General features: G+C 34.1%; 1 pseudogene; it reads left to right on the top strand.

Moving 5' to 3' along the window:
• Window positions 1-5,374: 5,374 nt before the first annotated feature.
• LOC140432207 (serine/threonine-protein kinase 24 pseudogene) lies at window positions 5,375-7,175 on the top strand (annotated as a pseudogene).
• The last annotated feature ends 1,269 nt before the right edge of the window (window positions 7,176-8,444 follow it).

Raw genomic sequence — 8,444 nt, 5'->3', positions numbered from 1 at the left:
ACGCGCTATCTCAGAGTTTCCCAAGACAGGAAAGATTTATTTTCATGTTCAGAGCGTCTGTGAATAGCCGTTCTGATGATCCCTTTAGGGTGAAATACGTATAAGCGGATATACAGTACGTGAAATCAAATCTTAACTGTCTTTTTCCAGAAAATAATTTATTTGCCACCAATATCTACAGTTTCTAAATAGGCGTTGTAAGGTTAGACCATTGAAAACTTATTTAGAAACTATATTTCATTTAATAATTAATATATTATATTTTATAAATTTAATTTTAATTATTGCTGCTTTCACTGTATTGGTATGCTATATTTCTGTATTCTATTTTGTTGACAGGATTTTCTTGCCAATCCGTGCTTTCTTCTTGTTTACGTGTCATATCCACGGACGAGGTTGGCAACCATCATGGCTATTCTGATCTTAGATGCGGTTACCCTGAAAAGTTCTATAGATGAGCATCTAGATACGATTCCCAAAAGTTGCGCAGCCATGAGATTCTTCTCCTTTTCTCAATTTTTCCTTGCATATCTATTTCTTCTTCTTTTTATGTAGACATAACTCTGTCTGTTTTTCAATGTGCCTCCAGTAAGTTGTCGTTCCATCGTTTTCGTGGTCTTCCTACTGATCGTCTTCCTATTGGGGAACCGTCTCTTGCCGTCTTTACTATTCTATTTGTTGTCATTCGGCTTATATGATTGTTCCATTCTACTCTTTTATTTCTTACCCAGTTCTTGATGTTCTCCACCTTGCATCTACGTCGTCTATATGTACTTCTATCTCTGTCCCATAGTGTCTTACCATCAATTTTTTTAAGTGTTTTCATCTCTGCTAACTTGATAACTATTTGAAGCATGTAATTTTCGTTATATTCAATTTGCGACTTAATCCCATGATAACATAATATTTAACTTAGACATGCCACAAGAAAACAGTTTCAGCACCTACTAATTCTTTTGTTCCTATCTTAATTTTCTGCTATTCGTTATATTGGTTCCGTGTAGTTCTATTCCGTGTTTCTATTTAACAAATGCTTCCACATGTCTGATTAACTTATTCACAGTCCAGTGTCCCATCTTCTGTTTTTATCTAACTTTTGGGTTCTTGATCATATCTATCTGTTGCATCTGGTTAGAATTGACTAATCCCATTTTTTAAAGATATTTTCTTCATTTTGCTTCATTTTCTTTGTTAGAGTTATATTGTTTTTTTGTGATGTCTTTAAGTATATTCTTGATTGATTTTGTCGGTGCTGTTCCCTAATTTCTGCTGGTTTCATAAATATTTTCTTGTCACTAACTTAAAACATTCCTCATCAAACCAACCCTAGGTATTTTCTCCGTTTTGCAATGTATTCTAATTTATCTGAATTGCTTTATCTAATACTTATAATACTTCTTTTGTCTGTTGTCAACAAGATATTGCTGCTTCCGAACAAAATAACAAAATAATTGGTCTCCAATAATAAATTACTTAGTATCTCTTTCTGTTCTCTTCGGTGCCAATAGTTTTGTATTAAAAGCAGTGAAAGCTTTACTAATTATTTTACACAATTATTTTATATAATTCCTTGTGTAGTACATCTCTTATTTCTAAATAATGTAAGAACTGTTTACTTTGTTTATCTCATAATATATCTACGAAATTAGTATAATATTCAAAAAGGATTTGCCTCTCGCATCTCAACTTTTAAATCTTAGAAATTTTAGGAGTGGCTGTAATACATAAATAGTTCAATAACCGAGAGTTTTAACCGGTTTTATCGCTGGGTATTATCTATGACTAGGACAGTAATGAGAGGGTAAGAAAGTTTCTTGTTAAGAAATTTTTTATGAGCTCTTGGGTATGAAAAGAATGCGAAATCCTAATTGTTTCCAACATTTTGTCTTTTACCTCGAAATTTATTGATATTGGGAAACTAATGTCCAGCTATAAAGCAAAAAGTGGATTAAAAACAATACTTTATATAAAAAATCATTATATTTAAAAATTCTTAGAAGAACTTACGCTAACCGGCTAAGATGTCACCGACTACTCGGTGTGAAAATCCCAAAGAAAACTAAAAAGTTCTCAGTCATCAATACTGGCATTAAGGAAAAGTAGTGGAGATGAGGACTAACACAGAAAAGGCTGGTGTCTTTGGGACTATTTCTCACAAGTCTTTCAACCAAACAATTTGCACTCATCATCTGAAACATGAATGGAAATAAATGGAGTACGAATAGAGCATTCAATATGGAATGCAGTGTGGCATTCAATTATGGGATTCTGAAATCCTACAAAGATTGTTTCGTATTATAACTAATGCTCCAAAGAATATCATAGAACGGGATCTCTAAATTCCATATACAAGAGCTGAAATCACAAAGTACAGTGAAAAATGGGAAAACATAACTAGTGTACACCAATGTTCTCGTGCGCGATCTGTTTAAAATGAACGATGAAGTTCTCCATTTAAAACGTTTTATGCCCACAGACTTAATAGCCCCCAAATTTAAATAGAATTAGTAAAACTTATGCAAATACATTTAGAGCAAGAGCCCGTGAACCACAGACCTTCGTTATTTTATAAAAGTTGAAAATTTGTTAGCGCATGCTCCCAATACGAAAGATAGGATCTTCATGAAGTTTAGGTTATTGTGGCCTTGGCGGGTAAACGGCGCGGCGCTATAGGTGTGTAAAATACCAGCCGTTATTCATCAAATAATAAAGCGTGATTTTTTCATATTTCGTTCAGAATATTGTTAAAAATTAAGTCATTCATTGTCAGACGCTTACGTTATAGTATAACAGCTGATTTTTATACAGGTTGTGATAAAATTTTTCAAAAATCTATCGAAAGACCCAGCCACACCTCCTAGGGCGGGGAGGGGGACAAATTTGAAATCTTAAATGGGAACCCCCTTTTTTTATTGCAGATTTGGATTCCTTATAACATTTTTTTCGAATTGTTCCTTATAAAAGTTACTTATTTTTTTATGAGGAATCCAAATCTGCTCTAGGGTGTGTGGCTGGGGAGTCGTGATTGGTGTCATTCGATAGATTTTTGAAAATCATTGAACACGTCAACATTGAACATTCAGTTTTTCGATCCGATTTTTATTTCGCGAAATATTCAACCCTCCTACACATTATACAGAGTGTGATAACACTCTGTATAAAAATCAGCTTTTATGTTATAACGGAAGTACAATTACAATTCAATGCGCATTAAGGGTGTGTGTCAACGGGTTGCTAAGATAGTAAGTGTCTGGCAATGAATGACGAAATTTTTAGTATTCTGTAGGAATCTCAAAAACAGTATGGGGCTCTCCGGGAGTAACCGAGGAGAGGAAGCATAGCTTTCTTATCATCTACGCACCGAGTGATTTTTAATTTAATTTGTTTTATTTTATTAGATTCAATTCAATTCGATTTGACACGATTCGATTCCATTCGATTAGATTCCATTCGATTCGGTTCTATTCGATTTGATTCCAATCGATTCGATTCCATTCGATTCAATTCGATTCCATTTGATTCAATTCGATTCCATTCGATTTGATTCGTTTCGATTCCATTCGATTCGATCCCATTTGACTCGATTCCATTTGCATCGATTAAATTCGAGTCGATTCGATATTCGATTCTATTCGATACAATTCCACTTGATTCTATATTCGATTCGATGTTCGATTCGATATTCGATTCGTTATTCGACTCGATATTCGATTCGATATTCGATTCCATATTCGATTCGATAATCAATTCGTTATTCGATTCGATATTAGATTAGATATTCGATTTGATTCAATTTATTTTCTTTTAATTTATTTTATTTAAATTTATTTTATTTTATGAAATTTTATTAATAAACACGCATGGGACTGCGTTTACTACTCCACGTAGTGTGTGGTCGCACGATACCGTTACAGTCGTTACAATAGCTACAGTCGGTTTTATTTTTTTTTACACCTCGTAAAGCGGTGCGTTCTACCGCTCTGTTCGTAGCCCACGATAAGAAAACTATGGTTTCAAAAATCACGCTGTATTATTTGATGAATATAAGCTGGTATTGTACACATCTTTAGCGCCATCTACCCGCCAAGGCCACGAGAACCCAAACTTCATGATGGTCCTATCTTTCGTACCTGTATTGGGGCATGCGCTTTTATACAATAATAAATACCATATGAGCGTTTGTTTCTTTATTCCTGTATTTTTCCGTCAGCTGCCTTAGAATGAAATAGTCCTCACCTGGAAATCCAAACGGAATTTCTCTTTGTCTCCAGAACATTTTACCTCAGGAGATGCCCATTACAGTATCATTTTTGTTACATTGGAGGTCTATTGACTTGAAAGTTTAGTATTACCTCCACACAAACTTTACATTTTCTTGTACAGGTCAGGATCCCTATTGTAAGGACTGCCCTAGCCAGTGTATTGCTGCCCGTATCCCACCTCTAGGAGGCACGTACTTTAAATGGAATATATATATATATATATATATATATATATATACATCGGTTTAGAACGTCTTTCGACGTTGTCCGATACCTAAACACCATCTCTTCCTATCTTCGCAGTCGTTTGTTGTTAAATTTCTTTCGCTCATGGACTTGTTTACGTCGTGTTGCCATTCTAATCTGGGTCTTCCTCTTTTCCGTCGACCTATCGGTTGCCATTCTATTACTTTTTTGGGGAGTCTTGATGCTGGCATCCGTTGAACATGCCCATACCACCTTAATTGTTTCTTCTCTATATCTTGAGTTATATTTCCTTCTACTCCCATACGTTGTTTTATTACATCATTTCTGATTCGGTCTCGTCTGGAAATACCTAAAGATCTTCTCATTGCATCCATCTCTACTGCTTCTATTCGCTTTTTGTTCTTTTCACTAATTCTCCATGTTTCAGCGCCATAAAGAAGAGTAGTTTTAATCATGGTCTCATATATATTAAATTTCCTTAAATGGAATATAACGGAACAAAATTTATTTCTTTCAAGCAAAGTCCGGTAGAGTAAGATACTGTTTTATCCTCTTTTTTTAGTTCTAAACTAGTATTCCCCTTTTTTTATTTGTCTCCTTAGCCTGTTCTTTTTTGGTATGCTCTTAGGTCATTATTATTAATTGAAGTAAAAATTTATTTTAAGTCAACATTATTTACTGTTACTTATCGATATTAGTACTTTATATATATTAAGTCCGTCATTTTTGCATGTTTTATACACGATAAAGTGACAGTTGATGCCAACAATTAGTGTATCTTGCTCAAAATGATTGCTGTCCTAGTTATTGAGCTTATTCCAATAATGCAAATAGTATTGTTTAAACAGTTCTAACATTTTTGTTCTGTAAGGTTAAACAAATTTCAAAAACTTCCATTGTCCTTTTAGGCTACAACAATGTCAACACCTAAACTTTTCTACTTGGAAGATATACTTACGAAACACGAACTTGTTGGCCAAGGCTCATTCGGTGAAGTTTTTAAAGGTATTGACAAGAGATCAAATAAAGTAGTAGCCATAAAAATAATCGACTTAGAAAAAGCTCAAGACGAAATAGATGACATCCAACAAGAAATTAATATTCTTTCTCAGTGTGATAGTCCGTTTATAACAAAGTATTTTGGTTCATTATTAAAAGATAGTAAGTTATGGATTATAATGGAATATTTGGGAGGAGGTTCTGCCAAAGATCTTATGAAAGCAGGACCTTTAGAAGAAGCACATATAGCTGTTATTCTTCGAGAAGTTCTTAAAGGGTTGGAATATTTACACAGTGAGCAGAAATTGCACAGAGATATCAAAGCCGCCAATATTATGCTTAGCGAAACTGGAGAAGTAAAATTAGCAGATTTAGGTGTCGCGGGACAATTAACTAATACCATGAATAAAAGGAACACTTTAACAGGAACTCCATATTGGATGGCTCCTGAGGTTATCAAGCAAAGTTTTTACGATTACAAAGCTGATATTTGGAGTTTGGGAATTACTGCAATAGAATTGGCTGATGGCGAACCTCCTTATTCTAAAATGCACACTATGCAAGCTCTGTCAAAAATAGCAGATAGCAGCCCTCCCAAATTAGAAGGCGATTTCAGTAAACCATTTAAAGATTTCGTGGAGACTTGTTTGAATAAGAAACCAGAATATAGACCACCAGCTAAAGAATTGTTAAAGCTTATGTTCATTAGAAAAGCTAAGCGAAATTACGTACTAATAGATCTAATAGAAAGGTACCTTAAGTGGAAACGTGAAAATGCCGAAACATTGGATACTCGTTTTAATGACGACTGGTTTAGTACCACATCGACAGTACCTGATTGGAACTTAACCATTAACGAAGATTCAAACGAAATGTTTAACACACTGGTTAAAAAAAACATCATTATTGATCCACTACCCCCGAAAAGTCCAGGAAGCCATTTATCTGACGTAATTAAAAATTTAATTGATGATAAAATTGTCGGTATGGCATTCACGGATGCAGAAGACTGCTATCCAGGTATTAGCGAACTCTTTGTAACTAACGTGATCAAAAAGCTATTACCCTCTATTTCGGAACACAGACTCGAGGAGGTCTTGAAGAAGATAAAAAGTAGCGATGAATAATTCACAATATTATTGAATATAAAATTTTTAGTATTTATTACGAGCCATGACTGTACATATATTGGTAGCTTTCATTCAACAGTGGAATTCACAAATTGTCCCTCTATCTCCATAACTTCGTTTCCAGCTTAACTTAGTCGTACTTCTATTAGATGAGTAATGATACGCCGAAAGTACATAGAGATGAATAAGTGCAACAGAAATAAAGAGTTTACTTAAAAATTTGTAGAATTAAGCAGATTTATTGTACATGGACATATACAGGGTATCTGCGCGCATTTTATGAAATTATATTATGTATAAATAATGCAACTATACGACATGCACAATGAAATTGGTCCAAGAACAAAATAATATTTAGAAAGTATGTCTTGTCAGAAATTGCCCCATAACTATAAAACAAAACAAATATGTTCCACTTCTAAACAAAACCAACATTTTACACAATTAGTCCAGTCGTCAGAGTGTTGGCCTCTAAAAATTATACGAACAAGCTGAATTTTGTAGAGAATATTAATTTTGGGACCCCAAAAAAGATGCAAAAAGGTTTACCACTTTTACCCCTGAGCTTCCCCCTAAAACCCTACTCGCAGGGGGGTAAAAACGCAAAAAATCGATTTACCAACAATCTGTACACCGTAGAAAAAAATGTTTTAAATAAAAAATGTAGCTGAGATAATTTTAAACAAAAATGTTTATAAGCATTTTTTGTGTAGCATGAACCGTTCTCATGTAGCGTTGATGTCGCGCGCGTAACTGACATGCAAACTCGACGGTCGCTTCAAGCGTTGTTTCTAAGAGAACGGTTCATTCTACACAAAAAATGCTTATAAACATTTTTGTTTAAAATTATTTCAGCTACATTTTTTATTTGAAACATTTTTTTACGGTGTACAGATTCTTGGTAAATCAATTTTTTGCGTTTTTACCCTCCTGCGAAGGGGGTTTTAGGGGAAGCCCGGGGCCAAAAGTGGTAAACTTTTTTGCATCTTTTTTGGGGTCCCAAAGTTAATATTCTCAGCAAAGTTCAGCTTGTTCGTTTTTTTTTAGAGGTTTATTGGCATTTTCGTCTCTGACGACTGAAGTAAATATAGCATTACCTGAAGCAATTAGTGTTTTTATTTAAATACAAATCCACTCTAAATTTTTTTAAATTTGTATGTGAAAATCTTTTTCATTGGAATATATACATCTGATTTTGGACTCATTGGGTACTGGTTTGTGGAAAATTCTCTGCTGGTGTCTTATTTTCGATTATTCAATTTATAGAGAACTTGGTAATTGAGTATAGAGAACAAACAATGCACCGAAAAATTGTTTTGTTACACAAAAGTTGGTTTGATTTAGGCAATTGGAATCCTGTCTTTTTCACACATAGATCGTTTATATAACCACGCATCAAATCAATTAGGTGTAAACTACAAGCGCATGGGACATTTTTTGGTTAGGTCCAACATGAATCACATATAAATCAATACTACAATATGTAATAACAACTTTAGAAAAAATGCCGCCAATTCTTATCGGTACTCAAAGTAGGGGAGTTCAAATTAAGGGTTGCGCCTTACATTTCTTACCCCTGTTCTAGCCGAAATGTATGGTGTTCCAAAAAAAATAAATCTATATACTGCTCCTGGTACCAATATTTTTGTACGACGTTAGGTCGCAGGTTATTATTTTTGTATTACCTACCTAAATTATAAATCACAAATATGTTTGACCAAAATGCTCCTCCCCTCTTTGAGTGATAAGTTTGCCTTACCTGTGTACTCACCTGTTGTACCCATAAGAATTGACGGCATAGTTTCTAAAGTTGTTATTACATATTGTAGTCTTGTTTTATATGCGA

The sequence above is a fragment of the Diabrotica undecimpunctata genome, unplaced genomic scaffold (assembly GCF_040954645.1).
Source record: "Diabrotica undecimpunctata isolate CICGRU unplaced genomic scaffold, icDiaUnde3 ctg00003231.1, whole genome shotgun sequence".
Taxonomy (NCBI): Eukaryota; Metazoa; Arthropoda; class Insecta; order Coleoptera; family Chrysomelidae; genus Diabrotica; species Diabrotica undecimpunctata.
Note: the sequence above shows the minus strand (reverse complement) of the source record. Positions and strands in the feature narration are given on the sequence as shown.